General features: G+C 37.2%; 1 long non-coding RNA gene across 2 annotated transcripts in view; it reads left to right on the top strand.

Moving 5' to 3' along the window:
- Nucleotides 1-20,151, top strand: part of LOC307186550 — a 62,869-nt gene that overhangs the window by 3,613 nt on the left and 39,105 nt on the right. For both annotated transcript variants that reach the window (XR_013828400.1, XR_013828401.1), the window contains exons 2-3: nt 891-1,035; nt 7,131-7,266. This is a non-coding gene — a long non-coding RNA (uncharacterized lncRNA). The remainder of the gene's footprint in view (nt 1-890; nt 1,036-7,130; nt 7,267-20,151) is intronic.

Genomic DNA, 20,151 nt, shown 5'->3' with positions numbered 1-20,151 from the left:
TGAGCAGTCTCAGAATCTTACAGCTGGGATCATGTGGGTCAAGACGGGGAATCTATTGAGGAGAAAAAGAGTCATTTCAAACTTCCCTAGACAGCAATTTAAGTGACCCAGTCCACTCAAATCATAAAATTTCTAAGAAGGCAAGCAAAAATATTGTTAATTAAATGTTTAAACTTTATTATAACTAGCATATTAATTTTAAGTAGTTTTGATTTATAGTATAGCACAATTTTATTTATGTACAGCATGTAGCCTTTATAGAGTAGAGTGCCCTCTTGTATAATCAGTGTGTATAGGATATTTATGCTTATTTTATTGGACTCTGAGCAGAATTTTAGTATTAAATATATGGAAGAATTTTATGCTTTTTTTAAAATGATATCATTGGCCTAAGCTAGCCTTACTTTTATGCCAAGTCTCTTTCCAAGAACACAGCTCTCAATTTCAACATTATTTTTCTATGGGAAAAATACATAAATACACTGTCTTTCATGAACATTTGCTTGTCTGTAATTTCAGTAAACCTAATGCACAGAGACCTAGGTTTTCTTCTTTCTGTTGGAACTTTTTTTCCTTTGGTATAATGATTTCCTTTCAAGTCATGTGATTATGCTATGTGGTGGTTGAGCCTTTTACTATGAGAGAAGCATTCATTTCCTTGAGTCACAAAATTCTCAGGAAACTAAGGTTCTTAAAAATGCATGTAAGTGTGTGGGGGTAGGAGTGGGGGGGCTGTACATATAAATGTAATACAACCAATAAAAGAATCCTTAATTAGAAAACAATTTCAATTTAAAAGAAGTCTATTGAAATAGAAAATAAAAGTTGATTTAACCCATATCTGTCTTTTATTGTTAGTACTTATTCTCTCAGTGTATTTTACTTCACAGCCTTGTTCAGAGATCTAGATTTTATATGGCCAGTGAGGCCTGAAAACCCTCTCCCTGGTCATCTGGAACAAGATGGAATCTGACAGATGCAGCTGCAGTGCATAATATACTCAACAACACTGGACATCTGGTGGTCAATAACAAAGTAAGTTGTACCCAGGGTCTCAGGTAATATGCAAAGCAGTAAAAATTGGTTTTATGTTAGAAAGAATGTTGAACAAGAAGCTGGGAGACTGACATTCACTTTGGCAAATCATAATCTCTCTAAACTTCCATTAGATTCCGTATTGTTGTGCTTTATTAATTTCCTATAAGAAATGTAACTGGCATTTTTTCTGCTTCATGCATCAAACTAATATATTATTAACATTTTAATAAAAATAGTATAATTACATGTGGAAACATATGCATTGCAACTTTAAGTTGTCTGTGCTTGGAGAGAGTAACTGTTAAGCCTAACCGTGAAGACTTAGGTTAAGCCAGCAATAAATATAATTTGATATTTTAAAACTCCCATCTTCAGACTTTATGGAATAAAATATACATGCTAGAATAATAAGATCTCATAAACAGAAAATACCTAATCATCTTTTGTTTGTAATTGAAAGCTTTTAATTTTATGCCAGTTGTCGTCATTGTATACTGTAAGATGCAAATCCTCACAACCATCTTTTTCTACTATTGAAAAGTCATATATTGGGCTTCCCTGGTGGCGCAGTGGTTCAGAGTCTGCCTGCCGATGCAGGGGACGCGGGTTCGTGCCCCCGGTCCGGGAAGATCCCACATGCCGCGGAGCGGCTGGGCCCGTGAGTCATGGCCGCTGAGCCGGCGCGTCCGGAGCCTGTGCTCCGCAACGGGAGAGGCCACAACAGTGAGAGGCCTGTGTACCGCAAAAAAAAAAAAAAAAAAAAAAAAAAGAAAAGTCATATAAATTTAGAAACTATTTCATTTCATCCATGCTATGTTCATTTCAATCCGGAGTAAGCAAACATTTCACATGCACACAGTGAATCTCTTATAGTCCCATTTTAAGGTTGTCAAGTATTCTGATTTCAATCCTATTTGATCAATTTAAATTGCAATTTAAATGGTTAGATTCTACCATTAGATTTTAATTACCTTCAGTGCTATCAGAGTGAGTTCCAACCCTTTGTGGCAGATTCATTTCCTGCTCAACCAAAATGACAATACTCTTTAAATAGGCTTTTCCCTGCTGCTAGTGCTTGCTTTCTGTGGAAAGAAAGCGTTTTAACGCATACTGTTGTTTATTTCCTCTCTTACTCCAGGACAAATTTATGTATAAAATAAGTAACACAACATACAAAGGAAAGACAAATGAGAAACATGATAATATTTACTTTGTGAAAAAAGATGTTCATCATTTCTTTAATATATGTAACTGAGTGGATTTGTCATTTTAACTAGGAACTGTAAACGCTCATAATAATATGACTCTCCACCTTTAAACCTTCCTTTGCCTAGGTCATTTCAAATACAGCCTCTCTCTAGAGAATGTAATTGTGTAATTAGATGAAATACATAGAGAAGAATAAATCCTCACTGGCCTGTGATTTCAAGCACAGCATAGAATAAAATCATAGAGAATCCATCTGAAGTGTACACATATACACTTATATAAAAATCACATTGTAAAAGATGTAGCAGTAGAAAGTTTCATTCTTATTCTTGATGCTATCACCAGGTACTTCTGGACAAGTCATTAATTGCTTCATGCCATCAAGGTCCACATAGTGGATTAAAGCAGTAACCTTCTAAGTTGTCCCACTGGCCAGAAAGATTTAGGTTAGGCTCCAGAAGAAACCCCCACAATAGTTTATACAGGAGTGCTGAAAGTCGGGCATGTTGGAAATTACTTTGTGACTGTGTATAATAACTTTGGGAATAGAGATACTGTCATATGTGAATAGGTGGTTAAAGGAAAATGGTTTTCTTTCCTTGACACTTGAGGATTTTCCATGTGACAATGTCCAGGAGTGAAGGTGACTTTATTATGATGCTACAGCATTTGGCAGAAAGCTTCCCATTTTTTGTACACCCTTTTAATTAAAATCTAGTGTGGCAAGAGATTGCCAGTTTCTTTAAATGGGATCTGTTGCCATTATAATCAATTCTGACAAGGCTCCCAGCTCATTTTTAAAAGAAAGTACTGTTTATTCTTGAATCAAATAATGAATAGCCTAAAAAAAGTCAAATTAAGTTCTTTATAAGATCTGCATATCTTACATAGGACATGCGGATATAAACAAAGAGTTTGCTTCTATGCCTGTCACTGACCAGTATTATGGAAGTTACTACAAGCTAAAGTGGTTGACAGCTTTGGATTCAGACAAATCTTGGCTCTGCCACTTGCCAGCTACGTGATGGACAAACTTCTTAATATTCCCTAAACCTCAGCTTTCTCATCTGTGAAATGGGGTGACCACGTATAGCTGTGAGAATTAAATGAGATCATCTAATTTAAATTTTTAGCACAGGATCCAAGACTTAGGATGTCCTCAATACGTTGTTGGTGATGATGGTGGTGAATAGCTCTCAACTCAGACCGAAGTCCTTTGATAGTTTTCCCATTGTCCGTATTCGGGCTGTAGTCAGATCTTTCAGTTCAACCTCTATCTCGTATCTGTGCTTTATTTTTAGTCCTACCTTTCTGCCCTATATCAGGCTGTATTCAAACGAGAATGTATGCGAGAGTGAAAGAACTTTGTAAATTCTAACACACTAAAGAATTATTGGTTATTTTTAATATTTTACTGAAACTTACCAGAACTATAGTGATTTATTAACTGGTATAATAATTCACTACACATACTAATCCATTCTTAACAGTACTGCTGTAGGTACATTTTAAGGCATTTCTTTTTAGATCACTCCATTCCTCAAATACTTTCTATACCCATAGGCGGTGATGGACGACAGTCTACCGAAGTGGGTCATTGTCTCTCTTTATAACCTTGTCTTCAGACATTTCCCCTAAAATGCTACTAATACTCTGCTCTCCAGCACTTCAGAAGATGTCCTCCTCTAAATTTGTTCTAACATTGCCTTATGTGAATAGTTAACTTTTATTAAGTTATTTTTAAAGATTTACATTTATTGAGGTATAATTGAGATATAACATTATATTCGTTGATGAATACTTAGGTTGTTTCCATATCTTGGCTATTGTAAATAATGCTTCAGTGAACATGGGGGTGCATATATCTTTTTGAGTTAGTGTTTTCATTTTCTTTCAATAAATACCCAGAAGTGGAATAGCTGGATCATATGGTAATTACATTTAAAATTTTTTAAGGAACCTCCATGCTGTTTTCCATAGTGGCTGCACCAATTTACATTCCATTATATACATACTAGTTAATTCTTTAATTGGATAAATATTGGTTAAAAAATGTTTGCATGCTTTCTCTCTGTACTGAATGGTCTGTTACTCTTTTGAGTACTTAAATTCCTGTCCTCCGAGGCTCTACTTAAAATTTGTTTTTTTTTTTTTATTTAGCTTTCTTGGATCTCCCAGGTGGGAATCAACCTCTCCCTAACCTGTTCTCCATTTTCTAGACTGTATTCATGTTCACCCTTTTATCTTAGTTTGCCATTTACAACTTAGCCTGAGAAGTCTGGAGGGCAAGGACTGGGTTGCTCTTTTCCCTCAACACTCCACAATGCATTGTGGAGCATCTTTCACAAGGAAGGTGCTAAATCAGGAGAAAAAGTATTGTCTTTTTCTCTATAGATGTATTTGCTAATACTAAGTTGTAGTAAAGGAATAGAGGAACCAAAGATAGAGCAGCAGCCGAATTTAAAAAAAATCCCCCAGCCCCCCCAGCAGGGAGAGAGATTGGCTTTGATGTTTCCTTCTCTTTTTCCATGTACTCCTCTTAGGCTGTACATTCTTTTGATATTTATTTTAACTGGAATTCGCTAGGATAAAAATGGTGGGTAAAGGTCATGGATGAAAGATGGAGGGAGAACAAAGTTTCTCCCAAAACCAAAGTTCCACTGTGGACTGAATCTTTGTTCTGAAGTGTTTTACTAAGACCTTTGACCATCCTCACCATCATATAGCAACAACAAAAAGCACCTCTATAACTCTGAATTTTTTTTGCCATTTGATGATGACTTGTATTAGCCTGACCTGGTCAGTTTGGTATTCAGAGTAAGGTGAAAATTCATCACAGAACAACACAGCATTTTATCAATGGCCATTCTCCTCATTTTGTGCATCCTGTCTCTACCCCAATATTTTGTGGTTCTCTTTAGCCCCAAATTGCGTTTTTGTGTGAGACGTTTGTGAGAAGATTGAAAAATGCAGTTAGAAAATAACTTTATTGGCCTCCAACACCACCAACGTGCAGGATCATCAGTGTTTACCACATCTACCAATTAGGCAACATTGAGAGGATCGCTTCAGGCTTCTCAAATCTTCTTTGATCCTTCATGTAAATCACTGTGAACTCTGCAGAAGATGTAATGGGAAGGGTCATTTGGGGGCCACAGTATTGATAGCTGTGGGCAAGATACTGTTATAAGTTTTCATTGTACCTTTCATAGAGTAATTATCTGGATAAATAGCATTGTCCCTTTAAGGATTTTAAAATCCAGCCAGAGCCATTCATCTTTCTAAATACGTGAATGAAGTTGGTCATCAGCTACAGTTGCATCTCACCTTATGGACAATAAAAACTAGTCATCTTTTATTGTGAGGAATGTATGATCTTAATCACACCGGTTTTAAATCCCAGCTTAAATATAAGACTAGATGGACTGAAGGAAAAGGAAAATACATTCATCCTCAAATTAGCAATTATGCTGGGCAAAACAAGTAAGTTTGTTGTTGGCAGACTGCCTGACTGACAAACTAAATCAGAGTGGAGAAGGCATTGCCTTTTTTTTCCCATTTGTCAAAATGTTGTTCTGAGTTCCGTGGTTCCTGAGATGGCCCTATGATGATGACTTTCATTCTCCTGATATCACATGACTCTTGCTTTGCATCAGATTGGGGACAGAGATGTACTGAGTGCTTTTGTTTCTGTGACCAACTCCTCTCCTTTCATTTAAAGGTGCATTAAACACAGTTTACAGGGATATTCACATCACACAGGTTTTCCTTTTAAAGTTTTCCACTTGATAAAACAGAGCAACCATATCATAGCTACATTGCTATTTGTACTGAATCCACTGTTTCAGAAAGATATTGCCTGCAAAATTGCTGCTAGCTATAAAATGAATGAAATTTATCAATCCTGCACTACAAGGTACATGCCAGATGTAGCCATGCTTTTCTGGAAACTATGCCCACCAACAGGAGCTACATGAGAAGTTGGCTCTGAGCTCTTTCAGCCTCATAAACAGGACTCTAATTAGAATGCTGATAAATGCTTCAGCAACTAGCATACAGAGTAAGCATTCTGCGGTTTAGTTTATACAGTTCTTCTAACATTCTCTGGTAGGGAATGATAAACCATACTGCTGATACCAGGCTTTCATGAAAGCAATAATAACATTAGCCAAACTCCATTTACAAAATAATCTCATTAAACCTCAATCGTGAATATCCCTGAAAATGCTGAACAGGAATAGCATGGATAAATGCAATTTATAGATACTCATCTCATATAAACTTTTAGTTTTCAGTTTTAGATTACTTAACCTCTTATACCTTTACTAAAATGCTTTCTATAACCTGAAATATGGACTGATGTTGGCTTTACCGTCACTCCCTTCTGCCTGTTGTTGCTGAGTTACACCAGGCTTTTGCATATTCAGGAATAAGCCCATTTTGGACCAGATACAACAGGTTGATTTTATTTATTTATTTGCATTTTATATATATATATTATTGAAGTATAGTTGATGTACAATATTATATGTTACAGGTGTACAATATAGTGAGTCAGTTTTTAAAGGTTATACTCCATTCATAGTTGGTATAAAATATTGGCTAAATCCCCTGTGTTGTACAGTATATCCTTGTAGCTTATTTTATACCTAATAGTTTGTACCTCTTAATAGCCTACCCCCTCTTAACTGCCCTTGCCCCGTTCCCTCTCCCCTCTGGTAACCACTAGTTTGTTCTCTATATCTGTGAGTCTGCTTCTTTTGAGTTGTATTCACTAGTTTGCTGTATTTTTTTAGATTCCACATATAAGTGATACCATACAGTATTTGTCTTTCTCTGACTTATTTCACTTATTGAAACTTACTTGTGTTATGCTCTTTCAGGTTGCAAGGAGCAGAAAGATATGAAGTTTTCTTTTCATGATACGAGTTTTTGGTCTGGATTCACATAGAGGAGTCAAGGAAGTGTTGAACAGCCTCAGAAGATACATAATCAGGCCTCATGGAGAACTGGAACTCAGTAAGAATTCAAGCTGCTCTAGTGGTCCAACAATAATTCTAGTAATGAATTATGCCCATCTCAGTTTTATACTTTCTGCAATTCTTTCTCTACTTCTGTGACTGCTATCAATTGGCATCAGGGTACCTTCTTCCATTTACTGACGGTTCCTCCTGTCTCATGGCTCCTGTTTATTGCAAACTCTCCATGTGTCTTTCCTTCTGTGCTACTATACCTTCTGTGTCTCTCTTATTTTTATTCAAGTTTCTCAGGAGAAGGGATCTAATCAGGACAGATAATTATGGTTCAGCATGGAGTACGTACAATGAATAGATGTTTAACTCTAGGACACATCACAGGCTGTGTAAGTCATTGTAAGGTTGAGTGCCTTTGGTTTAGGGGTCCTTCAACTATAACAAAGATGTTGGGGTGACATGGTCCAAAGCATGGTGACGTATATGCATTGGAATTGAGCATCTTTGGTTATGGAGAAGACACTTGAGCTCTTTTTTAGCTTTTGAAAAAACTTAGGTAATTAATAAAGAAATTGGCAACCAAATTGTTCACCAAAAATACAGCATATAATTGTTAAATTTAGAACTTCGTTTGCATGAGATTGAGAATAACTTCAAAAATAAAAAAAGCTAATTCGGCTGTCCTGCCACTCTACAGGAAGTCAGGTATAAGTACCCTAGAATTTTATAACTTAATAATTATAAGGGAATATAAGATGGTCTTACCCAAACCTCTTATTTTGCAGTTGAAGAATAGGCTAAGTGAATGGTCCAAGATCACACAGCTGATTAGTGTCTAGCTGCTGCATTATGAGGGACAGAAAACATTTCTCCTCTAGATTCTGTGTTTTAGAACACTGTGAGCAACACTTCTGCATACTTACAGGAGAATCCTATTAGTTTTGAGTGATTACTTCACCACTTAAAACCCTTAAACAAGGGCCACAGAATTCATTTGAGTTACTGACAGATTGCTGAAATAGCTATTTTTCTCCAGATTAAAAATGCTTAAATTCACATATTCCTCCATGTTGTTTATACACACTAAAGAAACTTTAAATTATAATGCCATTTTACATTTTTCAAAGGATGTGATCTTACTGTGAATCACAGCATCAATACAATTTATAATTACTCTTTCTTTTTGGTTTATTTCACGGGACATATTGAAGCTTTGCAAAGATACATGCAAGGCCTTAGGCCAGGAATCAGTAGCATTGGAGGATTTCACATACTCTGATTACCCTTTGTTATAGACATTGTTGTTTATGTGCTCCCAATTACCATTCTGTAATTTTACCTTCCATGGAAAATATATCACATTAAGCCGGCCTTTTAAAGCACAAGAAATTAAATCAAGCTGAGAAATCCTGTGGTATAAATTATGTTCATTTAGGCACTTTCAGGTGCCCAGCTTAAGTGATAGATGTCTTCTTCTCTCAGGTTCACGCTTTTCTCATCCCTATGACAGGCAGCTCGGCTTTCTATTAAATTCCTGGTCCTTGAGAAAACAAAGCCAGCCTTTCTGCTTCGTTTGGAGGGTGCAGTCCTAGACTGAAAATAAAATCATTTTCCATATCACTAACACCCCAAGCTGAGCAGAGTATGGCTTTGAGGGTAGAAAAGCAAAAGTGGAATCTCATTGTGAAGGAAAGAAAACAAATACACCTGCTGGAAAATAAAACAAAAACTCTCACCCATCAAATGACCATTTTAGCCAGCAACAGAGTTTAAAGTGCTTCATAGAGCCATCCTAAGCTGGCAATAGTGAATTACTGGATTCAAATATATTGTTGGTACACAGTCTCAGAACAATCCTCAGGTCTCAGCTTTGCTCCACTTATGCTCATAGTTTCAATAAGTTATGGCCAACAATCACCTAATATGTTTTGACTGTCAAACTTTTATGCAGTTGGTAATGATCCTTCCAGAATGTTTTCTGTAGCCAGTGAAGCTTTCACCCATAAACCATAGACTCAGGAAGGAAACAGGGAGTGACCAAGGCATTTTGTGTTTGCATTTGTGTTCATTTGTATACAGACCCATAATTCCTAATGGTGCATCCTTTCATTCTCTAAATGCCACTCTTAAATAATAAGGTAATGGTTCTGAATAACACCAAGGATTTAAAAATAAAACTCTTGTCCTTGTTAAATCTTGGGCTATGATTATATCAACTGTAGCCAGTTAAGACAAAGACATGGGGTTGGTAAGTCCCAAACCTAGGGACTCCTCCTACTTAACCTTATAATAAAAAAGATTGTAATATTCAGCAGGTGTAGCACAGTTCATCAGTGGGTAATTCAGTAAAGCTGTTCTTATCAGGGAAGTTAAGGATGTGATCATTGTTAGTGGACCCCAACTATGGGGAATCTGGAACCAGGATTTATGAGCAAGAATCCAGCCTCAGGAAGATGGAGCGTAACTGGCAGGATTGTTCAAAGTGAAAGGGGCAGAGGAGTGGATTGGGGTAGTGGTTGCAATAATAATAACACCAGCAGCAATGACAGCAGGCATAGTTAAAGCTCTTACTATATACCAGGTGCTTTGCTAAACACTCTTCTGTGAACTAGCTCATTTATTTATTACAGTAATTCTGTAGGTATTGTTATTTTCCTTCTAAAAGTAAGGAAACTGATGTCTAGAGAAGGAACTTGACCAAAGTCCCACTGCTTATTTGTGTTTTTATCTACCGTTTCAGATAGGTTCTGTTTGCCTCTTGGATCCTTCTCCACCTTGATCTTTACCCTAAGAGACTGACAGGAGGAGAATAGAGGGAAGTTGGAGACAAGTAGGGAGGAAAGTGAGGTCAAAGTATTTTTCCCCCAGGTCCCTCCCTATAGGGTCATGTCAGGCTGCTTGTGTCCCTTGTCACCAAGCATCTGATATTAGAGCACGTGGGGACACAGTGTCTAGCAATGTGAGATGCCCAGTTTTCATACTCTAGAAAGGGTTCAAAGAGAGCTGAACAACAAGGGGTGCAGAAACCCATAATGTGGGGCAGGAACTTAGATCTCCTTTGCCTATGATCACAGACCTGGGTGGACTGGATCTGCCTGCAGGGTGAGTCAACTAGCTTCATCTGTGATGTCAGGAGAGCACCACCTACTCAGGCAAGGCTCAGGAGCAGTTAGGCTTCTCTTGACATTGTGTGAGTTTGACTTTCTACCTGCTGGGTAACATTTTTTTATCTTATTAGTTGTTCTTTTATCTAATTGTTGTTATGACATCATGATACAGTGGGGCTTCCCTTAGGAACTTTGAAGTGAGGAAAATCTGATTGCCCTCCCTGCTCACAGAGTAAAATTTTAATGTCAGTTGAGCTGAGAAACGCACAAAACTGCCAAAGAGGCAAACTAGCTCCTAGGTCTGCAAGACTTGATAATAACTCATTGAAGTATATTAATACCAATGAAAACAATGAATCTATGGCAAGAGGGCACTAACAGCCTCCAGGACAAAGAAAAAGGAGAGTTAGGAAGGTAAATGGAGACTAGATCCATGTTGGCACAGTCTGGTAAGTGGAAAAAAGATCTTTGGCCAATGATTTTGACTGTTCCTTCTGTCAAGACTTTCCTTATAGGAGATGGTGGCTTTATATGAACATACAAGTTTTCAGTTGTATTCTCGTTCAGGAATCTTTTGATTATAATTGGACTTCTAATATGTTTTGTCTTTAGGGAAATAATGTGCCAGCTAGAATTGAGAAACTGAATCAAGTAGATTTCATACTAAAATGAATCACTTATCACTCTGGTTTTATTTATCAGTTTTGTGAGTCCAGTTAATGTATGTCTGCATCTGAGAGATCACTGTATGCATGCTGACAAACAAGGCTTCACTTTCTTCAAGATGAAGGGCCAGGGGATGCCATGGGAAAATTATTAAGCTAATCTCTTCCCACAAAGCATTTTGGGAGGAGAACAACTTGGTTTACCACAGGGGACCCCTCCCCCTCTATGGTAATCTGGGCTTTGGTTATTTATTTATTTTTAAAGGTGTTGAGTATCCCTAAAGGCACTTTGCTTTGTACTGGCAACATAGTGGTGTTCAAGACACAGTCCTGGCCATCAGAGACCTTAGGGTCTAGTGAGATCACAAGCATGCAAGGCCTCTTCTGTCCTAACTTCTGCCTGACTGAGACTGCGAACACTAAGGACAATTTAGATGTATAAGATGCTCTGGGACCCTGTGTGGGTAAGTTGCGAAGACAGGAGGAACATCTCTTGGTTCATAAAAATACTTGGTTGCCAAGCTTCTGATATGGTAGGAGTATATACAGGTTTGTAGGATCCAGGATTTACCCCTGCCTGCTCCCTTAGATTTGAATGTTCAGAACTTGCCAGGTATCCTGGACCACCTCACCTGGCACTGGGACTCAGTTCCCACCTAGTTCCTTGCCACAGGTGAGCATGCCTGCCTTCTCCTCTCCTCAGGACAGAGTAGATCCACAGATATTCTTTTTCCTGGAGGGGAGGGCAGATAATATTCTAAACATCCTATCAACTATTATGACTGTTGATATATAAACATTAAAAAATAATTCTTGGGCTTCCCTGATGGCGCAGTGGTTGAGAGTCCGCCTGCCGATGCAGGGGACGCGGGTTCGTGCCCCTGTCCGGGAAGATCCCACATGCCGCGGAGCGGCTGGGCCCGTGAGCCATGGCCGCTGAGCCTGCGTGTCCGGAGCCTGTGCTCCGCAACAGGAAAGGCCACAACAGTGAGAGGCCCGCGTACCAAAAAAAAAAAAAAAATTCTTTCCCTTGGTTAATGACTCCATTCGTTAATTCATCCATTTGTTCAATCTATGTCCTTTGAACAAGTGCTATATGCAAGGCTCACCAGTTCTTTCATTTTACTGCTTCATTCTAGAAAAAGAGATAAGCCACATCTTATTATTGTATGTAAGATATTTATACAGATTTCTTGTGGGAACGTTGGAACATTAGGAGCTTTGTCTGGTAGGTGGTATTGAGATAGATCTTGAAGTGTAAAATATGCCTTTACAGGCAGAGATAGCAAAGACTCAGGACAAGGCAACTGTAGTCATGGGGAAGAGGAAAGAATGCTGTTTTTGAAATCCAGTTGACCTAGCCCAGCTCTGCCAATTGTCATATCTGTGACCCTAGAAAAGTCAATTTATCTCTTTCAAGCTTCCATTTTTTTCTCATGAGCAAAATGGTATAAAAATACCCACCTTCACACGGTTGTGAGGATTATGTGTAATGATATATGTTAAAGTTTTCTGTAAACTTTAAGTGCTATGTAATGGTGGGATTTTGTTCACACACAGTTCATGGAAGAAAAACTCAAAGGAGTCACGTGATGTGTTCTAGGAATTGCAGGTGTTTCGGCCATGAATTCTGTTTAGGTATTTAGGCTCCTTCTCATTTGAGTGACCCTAGAAAAGGGTTACCTTTTTTTTTTTTCCCCCAGTTACTCAGCTGGAAAATGGGAATGCTAATTTCCACTCACCAGTGTTATAGAGACACTGTGATTACTAAAATTAGATTATATTATAAAATGCAATGAGCATTTGGAACTGAAGAGCTAATGTAAATGAGTACATGTTTCAGCAAAGAAATATCATGCTAAAGAGATTTCTTTTAATGTGATACTGTTCTCCTTTACTAGGAAAATAGGATTTGTGACAAAGCTCTTGAAATGATGGCAGACTTAGTAAATGCATTAAAATTTGATCTATAGTGGGTGACTGTCTCCTTTTAAAAATTAATTGTCAGCTTGGTTTTAAAAAATTGCAATATTCTAGTACTTGATTTTGGTTAATTACCAAAATTAACCAAAGCCATTTGAGCCATTTGAGCCACCAGAGCCATTTGGGGGTTTGGGCACGAATTTCATTTTAATAAACAACATCGGCCTAATTTGGGAATGACTTGTATTTCAAAACTGAATTCCTAATGTAAGTGTCTGAAAGAAGCCTCTATAAAACCCAACATGGGGGCACTGTAAAGATGGTGGAGGAGTAAGACATGGAGATCACCTTTCTCCCCACAAATACATCAAAAATACATCTACATGTGGAACAACTCCTACAGAACACCTACTGAATGCTGGCAGAAGACCTCAGACTTCCCAAAAGGCAAGAGGGTAGAAGGGAGACGCAAGAGGGAGGGGATATGGGGATATATATATACATATAGCTGATTCACTTTGTTATACAGCAGAAACTAACACAACATTGTAAAGTAATTATACTCCAATAAAGATGTTAAAAAATAACCAAAACACATACACAGGAGTTATGTCTTTGTAATGCAAACACAGTCTAAAATTGCAATAAAGATATAAACATAAGAATTTTGGAACAAACTTTTGTAAATGATTGCATAATTCCTAATGTTTCATCCCTTTGTTTTCCAAATGCTGCCTTTATACTCTGCTTAATCATTTCTCTGACAGTTGGGGGTGTTGTATGTCATCTATGGAAGAAGTATTTTCTTCAGTATTGCCATTATGAGTGACATCTCACTATATAAAAAATGCTATGAGCAATGCTAATTTGAATGGCTTCTGAGCCAACATCAACGTTGCTGACACCATGGCATCATGTACATGAAACCTAATCACTCCAGTAATTGGATGCCTCAGTAAATCTGAGAACATTAACAGACAGTTGCATTAATGTAGCACTGCCTTGTGCTGCAGTGTATTGACACAGAAACATGCTGGTTTAAGAGCAGAAGGGTTCAAACATAAATAGATAGAATGCATTTGTAATGCATTTATAGTTTGTAATATGGCTGTCCATCATAAACTCTGCTAATATGTTGACACTCTTTTTCTGTATTACCTCTCTGAAAGATTTTGTACATACTATTTCAAAATTGGATGTGTCCATTTGAAAGACATGATTTGCCTTTTTTGTGACATGAGACATACATGCTTACTTTGGAAAACATTATCAATTCAATTTCAAATTTATAAAAGAAATTGGCTAGGTGGTAATTATTTCCTTACTAGATTGATTATTTTCACAGAAAAGGAAATGCCTGTAGGACTCAAAATTCCCTTATGGTTGTGTATAAAATAGAACTTACGCATGAGTGTTGAGAAACATAAAATCATTTACACCAGTAACCTTCCAATCTGCCTGATGTCAGTAAATGGTATGCAATATACCCACAAAGAATTCCTGCATATCTAAAATAATTCATCTTTCTTCGCTCAAGCTGTCAGTGGTGAAAAGACACACATGTACTAGTATAGAAATAGAAAATTACAATGAAACAAAAAATGACTAAGTCACAACTGTGGTGCTGGCAAAGAGTTTGCTAGTAAGTAGTATTCTGGTCCTTGAATCAAAAGGGCAACTCAAATGAGTGCATGTTACTCTAAAGTAGTCAATGTTTCTTAAAGAATTTAATGGGATGTATTTTTGGGGACAGAATTATCTTTTAATGGATTTTTCTGCTGTGTTTTGTAAATATTGCAGATAGTAGTAAGTCAATATTATTTTGATGGTAAAACATTTGTAGTTGAGGACCTGTCTGTTTTGGGGATTACCAGAATGTTGCTTTTATCATTGAAGGTTTAGTCATGAGTAAGTCTTGGAACCAACTCTTGAAATGAAATTAACATGAGCTTTGTTGCCTTATTTCCCCAAACCACATAATAAAATGCTTTGTTTAGGACTGTTCTTCTGACCAGAATGTGCATTCTGTGAGCAGAGCTTTCTGAAAGGGGTCCCTGCGGGCTCAGTGTGGGTTACCTGGGCAATAAGGCAGCAGGGACACCAGAGCCTATTTCCCCTCTCCTGGTGGAAGGGACTGCATCTAAACTCAGCTTCCCATGGACTCTTGACAGCATCCTACAGGCCATGAGGCTTCCAGGAGTTGGGTAGCCAGCTTTCTCAGACAGTCCCTCTAAACAGCTGATATCCAAATTCTAACTCCTGGTACCAAATAGCGTCTGTTCCTGCTCTGACAAGGCTACTTTCTCATTCTTAACCTATAAGAAGGTGATCCTTGCTGCCCTCCCCGACCCCAACGCCAAAAGCAGCAATTCCACATTGTAACACAGGATTGATTAAGCAATGTACCCCAATACTGGGTACAACAAAGAGCAGCCTTGAAGGAATTCTCTGGACGTGACATGATGCATGTGGCCTAGTCCCTGGGTGGTGCTATTTACAAAACCTTTTGAAGCATCAGGATCCGTGGATTCCCAGAGCTCTCAATTGTGCTATAAAAGATAAAACAACCATCATGTTATATTGGTTGCTGATTAAGCAATTTTGATAATTAAATTCTGGGAGAAAAAATGTACTTTATAATAAGCAACCTATAATTAATAATGTTCTATTGCAGGTGGTAATAGGGAACTCTCAAATTGAGAGGGCTTTCTCAAATGCCCAGCAAGCCCAATGCAGTCAAAACCAGGCACAATTCCAGTTTTACTAGATGGAAGAATCAGAGACAGATTAGAGGAGAGAAGACATTTATAAAGACTGGCAACTGAGGGGATTGGCTCACCAGTACAGAAGAACCCTTCAGCATCTCAGTGTGGTGGTTTCTATCATCATGGCAAGGACAGATTTCAGATTCTGGTAGTTTGTCACTTTATTTTTTAAATTGATTTACTTATTTATTTTTGGCTGCATAGGGTCATTGTTGCTGCGCGCAGGCCTTCTCTAGTTGTGGTGAGCGGGGGCTACTCTTCGTTGTGGTGCATGGGCTTCTCATTGTGGTGGCTTCTCTTGTTGTGGAGCACAGGCTCTAGGCGCGTGGACTTCAGTAGTTGTGGCACGTGGGCTCAGTAGTTGTGGCTCGTGGGCTCTAGAGCACAGGCTCAGTAGTCGTGGCGCATAGGCTTGGTTGCTCTGCGGCATGTGGGATCTTCCTGGACCAGGGCTTGAACCCATGTTCCCTGCACTGGCAGGCAGATTCTTAAACACTGTGCCACCAGGGAAGTCCTAGTTTGTCATTTTAAAAAGCAAGCTCTGGGGTAGAATTTTTTTCGAAATACATATGTGATTTCCACTGGCATTCTCTTACAATGTGTTCCCTCTAGTTAGGAAATTCATATGAAGTAATGGCCAGTGTAATCCAGTAGAAAGGTACAAACTACTGTGTGATGTACACATTACTCTGCCAATGCATATTTGTGTTATTTGAATCTTGGAGTTTAGTGACTCCAGTAGTTGAGTCCTTTTCTTTGAAGGTCTTTACTGCCACCCTTAGCGCTTGAATAGTTAGTTACATTAATGATGACTCATCTCCCTTATGTGATGATGGTAATGGCAGAGCAAGCCAAGAGACACAATTCAAAAATGTCTCAATTTCAACAGTATCCAAAAAATTTTGTACACAATGGATTCCATATATTCCTATGCATTGTACTTCGTTTTGTCCCTACTCCATGATAGTCTGCCCATTTCTAAAAAAAAAAAAAAAAAAGTAAAATAATGGGAACAGTGAATACTAAATTCAGTTTGATCCCTATAAAATTAGTTAAAGGGGAGAATAAAAATGAAGATGTTCAAGGCTTTTGCTTACATATTTGGTGAAATAATATAAATAAATACAGCAGGGAATTCCTGCCTGATCCAGTGGGCATGAATTACATTGGAGGATTTAGAATTGTCTCTTGGAATTGCTTTGTAGACAGTTAGCATAGTTCAGACTAAAGCATCTACCTTTATCTCTCATGGGCAGTAAATGCTAAATGGTCTAAGGTCCAAATTGGCTTTTTTCACAATTCAGATTCACTGAAATATTTAATTACCAAAGCTTAATTTTGTGTTGGCAGGAGAAAGAAGAGGAGGATGAAGCTCTTCAGAACAAAAATCCATCTGTCAGCAATAACAGCCTTTGTATTTAAAAAGCAGTCAGTAATAACATAACTTTCCTTCTTTACACTATTTTTGTATTTTAGTTATTTGGGAAGAAGAACATTAAAAAAATTGACACACTATCAAAGTCTGATGCAATGAAAATTAAACTGCATGGACTTGAGGAGGAGATAAAGGGAAATGTAATATGTCAATGTAGGGCCTCCCAACCTTGCCCATATCCTATGTGTCAAATAGAAATGAATGGATTTTGGTGATATTTAGCTTTGTAGTAATAATGACTGGAAATGTTAACATCAATAACTTACTACTGCATAAACCACAGTTGGAAAAAACATCTCTTTGAGACAGTATTACTTTGGCTGTTATTCAAATGAGCAGGAACAAATGAGGCATTTATACAGTTATTTTTTTTTCTTACTCAGTTCAAGCCAAGTCTCATTAAGAAATGGTTCTACCAAAATGAGCTTGTGCAATTAAAAATAACTTAGATTAGAGATAATGTATTTGACAAAAGTATATGTTCTATATATAGATGGACTTATTTATCATATAAGACAAATCAATTTTCTGTTAAGGGGCCTTCACTTATAACTGAGGCAGGTTAGATCTAATGAATGGGTACATTATTTTTTTTTTCTTCCAGGAGGTTCAGTTATCAAACAATGAATTAGATTAGTGAAACCTAAATCCATTTGATTAAAATGAAAAGAATTTCTCCCTCTTTTTATGTTGCTCATCCCATATATGTATTTTTAAAAATATAAGTGCAGTTTGGCTGCTAATTATCTACAAGTCAGTTGGAAAAACTTTAATATGCTACTTTAAATCAGATCTAGGGAAAGATTGACCCAGTGAATTGAATCAAATACAGGAAGGCTGGCAATTGCAAAACTAATCTCAGTCTTGCCCAATTATCTGTGACCTCTTGGCAGTTATTTTAATCCTTATGGCAGAATCTGTCAGTCTGTAAGAGGGGTTCTTCTACCTCCCATCTCCAGCTGCTGCTGCTTGGAAAATAATGAATATAATTTTCCTAATAGTGTATTAATTTTATTAAATTATGTTGGCACCTTTGTTGAAATAAATTGATTTATATGTGTAGGTCTATTATTGGAAGTGATCTGTACTTTTGATCTGTACGCTTACCTTCATGCTAAAACCACTCCCTGATTACTGTAGCTTGGTCAACTAAGTCCAATAAGTCATTCAACTTTGTTCTTTTTCAAAATTGTTTATTTCTATTCTAAGTCTCTGTGTTCTATATTAATTTTAGAATAAACTTGTCAATGTCTGCCAAAGGAGCCTATTAGGATTATATTTGGGATTGTGTTGAATCTATAGTTCAAGTAAAAGGAATGACTGCAAATATTTCATATTTTGATGATACTGTTTTTCATATTTTAAATTCCAAATGTTAATTGCTGATCTATAGAATAAAATTTTGTTTTTGTTTTTGTTTATACGTTTATATATATTTTTAATTTTTATTAGAGTATAGTTGATTTACAATGTTTTATTAGTTTCAGGTGTACAACAAAGTGAATCAGTTATACGTATATCCACTATTTTTCAGATTCTTTTCCCATATAGGCCATTACAGAGTATTGAGTAGAGTTCCCTGTGCTATACAGTAGGTTCTCATTAGCTATCTGTTTTATACATAGTAGTGTATATATGTCAATCCCAATCTTCCAATTTATCCCTCCCCTGCTTACCTCCTGGTAACCATAAGTTTGTTATCTATATCCGTAACTCTGTTTCTGTTTTGTAGATTAGTTCATTTGTACCTTTAAAAAAAATTCCACATATAAACGATATTATATATTTTTCTTTCTGTGTCTGACTTACTTCACTCAGTATGACAATCTCTAGGTCCGTCCATGTCGCTGCAAATGGCATTATTTTGTTCTTTTTTATGGCCCAGTTATATTCCATTGTATATATGTACCACATCTTCCTCTGTTAATGGACATTTAGGTTGCTTCCAGGTCCTGGCTATTGTAAATAGTGCTGCAGTGAACACTGGGGTGAATGTATCTTTTCGAATTATGGTTTTCTTTGGATAGGTGCCCAGGAGTGGGATTGCTGGATTATATGGTATCTCTCTTTTTAGTTTTTTAGGGAACCTCCATACTGTTCTCCATATTGGCTGCACCAGTTTACATTCCCACCAACAGTGCAAGAGGGTTCCCTTTTCTCCACACCCTCTCCAGCATTTGTTGTTTGTAGATTTCTTTATGATGGCCATTCTGCCTGGTGTGAGGTGATATCTCATTGTAGTTTTGATTTGCATTTCTCTAATAATTAGTAATGTTGAGCATCTTTTCATGTGCTTTTTGGCCAACTGTATGTCTTCTTTGGAGAAATGTCTATTTAGATCTTCCACCATTTTTTGTTTGGGTTGTTTGTTTTTTTAATATTGAGCTGCATGAGCTGCATGAGCTGCATGAGCTGTTTGTGTATTTTGGAGATTAATCCCTTGTTGGTTGCTTCATTTTCAAATATATTCTCTGATTCAGAGGGTTGTCTTTTCATTTTGTTTGTGGTTTCCTTTGCTGTGCAAAAGCTTTGAAGTTTAATTAGGTCCCATTTGTTTATTTTATTTTCATTACCCTAGGAGGCAGATAGAAAAAGATCTTGCTGTGATTTATGTCAGAGTGTTGCTGCCTATGTTTTCCTCTAAAATGTTTTTATACAATCCGGTCTTACATTTAGGTCTTTAATCCATTTTGAGTTTATTTTTTTGTATGGTGTTAGGGAGTGTTCTAATTTCATTCTTTTACATGTAGCTGTCCAGTATTCCTAGCACCACTTATTGAAGAGACTGTCTTTCTCCATTGTATATTCTTGCCTCCTTTGTTTTAGATTAATTGATCATAGGTGTGTGAGTTTATCTCTGAACTTTCTATCCTGTTCCATTGATCTATGTCAATTTTTGTGCCAGTACCATACTGATTTGATTACTGTAGCTTTGTAATATAATCTGAAGTCAGGGAGCCTGATTCCATCTGCTCCATTTTTCTTTCTCAAGATTGCTTTGGCTATTCATGGTCTTTTTTTTTTTTTTTTTTTTTT

Source organism: Stenella coeruleoalba (assembly GCF_951394435.1).
Source record: "Stenella coeruleoalba genome assembly, chromosome: 5".
In the NCBI taxonomy this organism is placed as follows: domain Eukaryota; kingdom Metazoa; phylum Chordata; class Mammalia; order Artiodactyla; family Delphinidae; genus Stenella; species Stenella coeruleoalba.
This window is presented reverse-complemented; position numbering and strand designations above follow the sequence as displayed.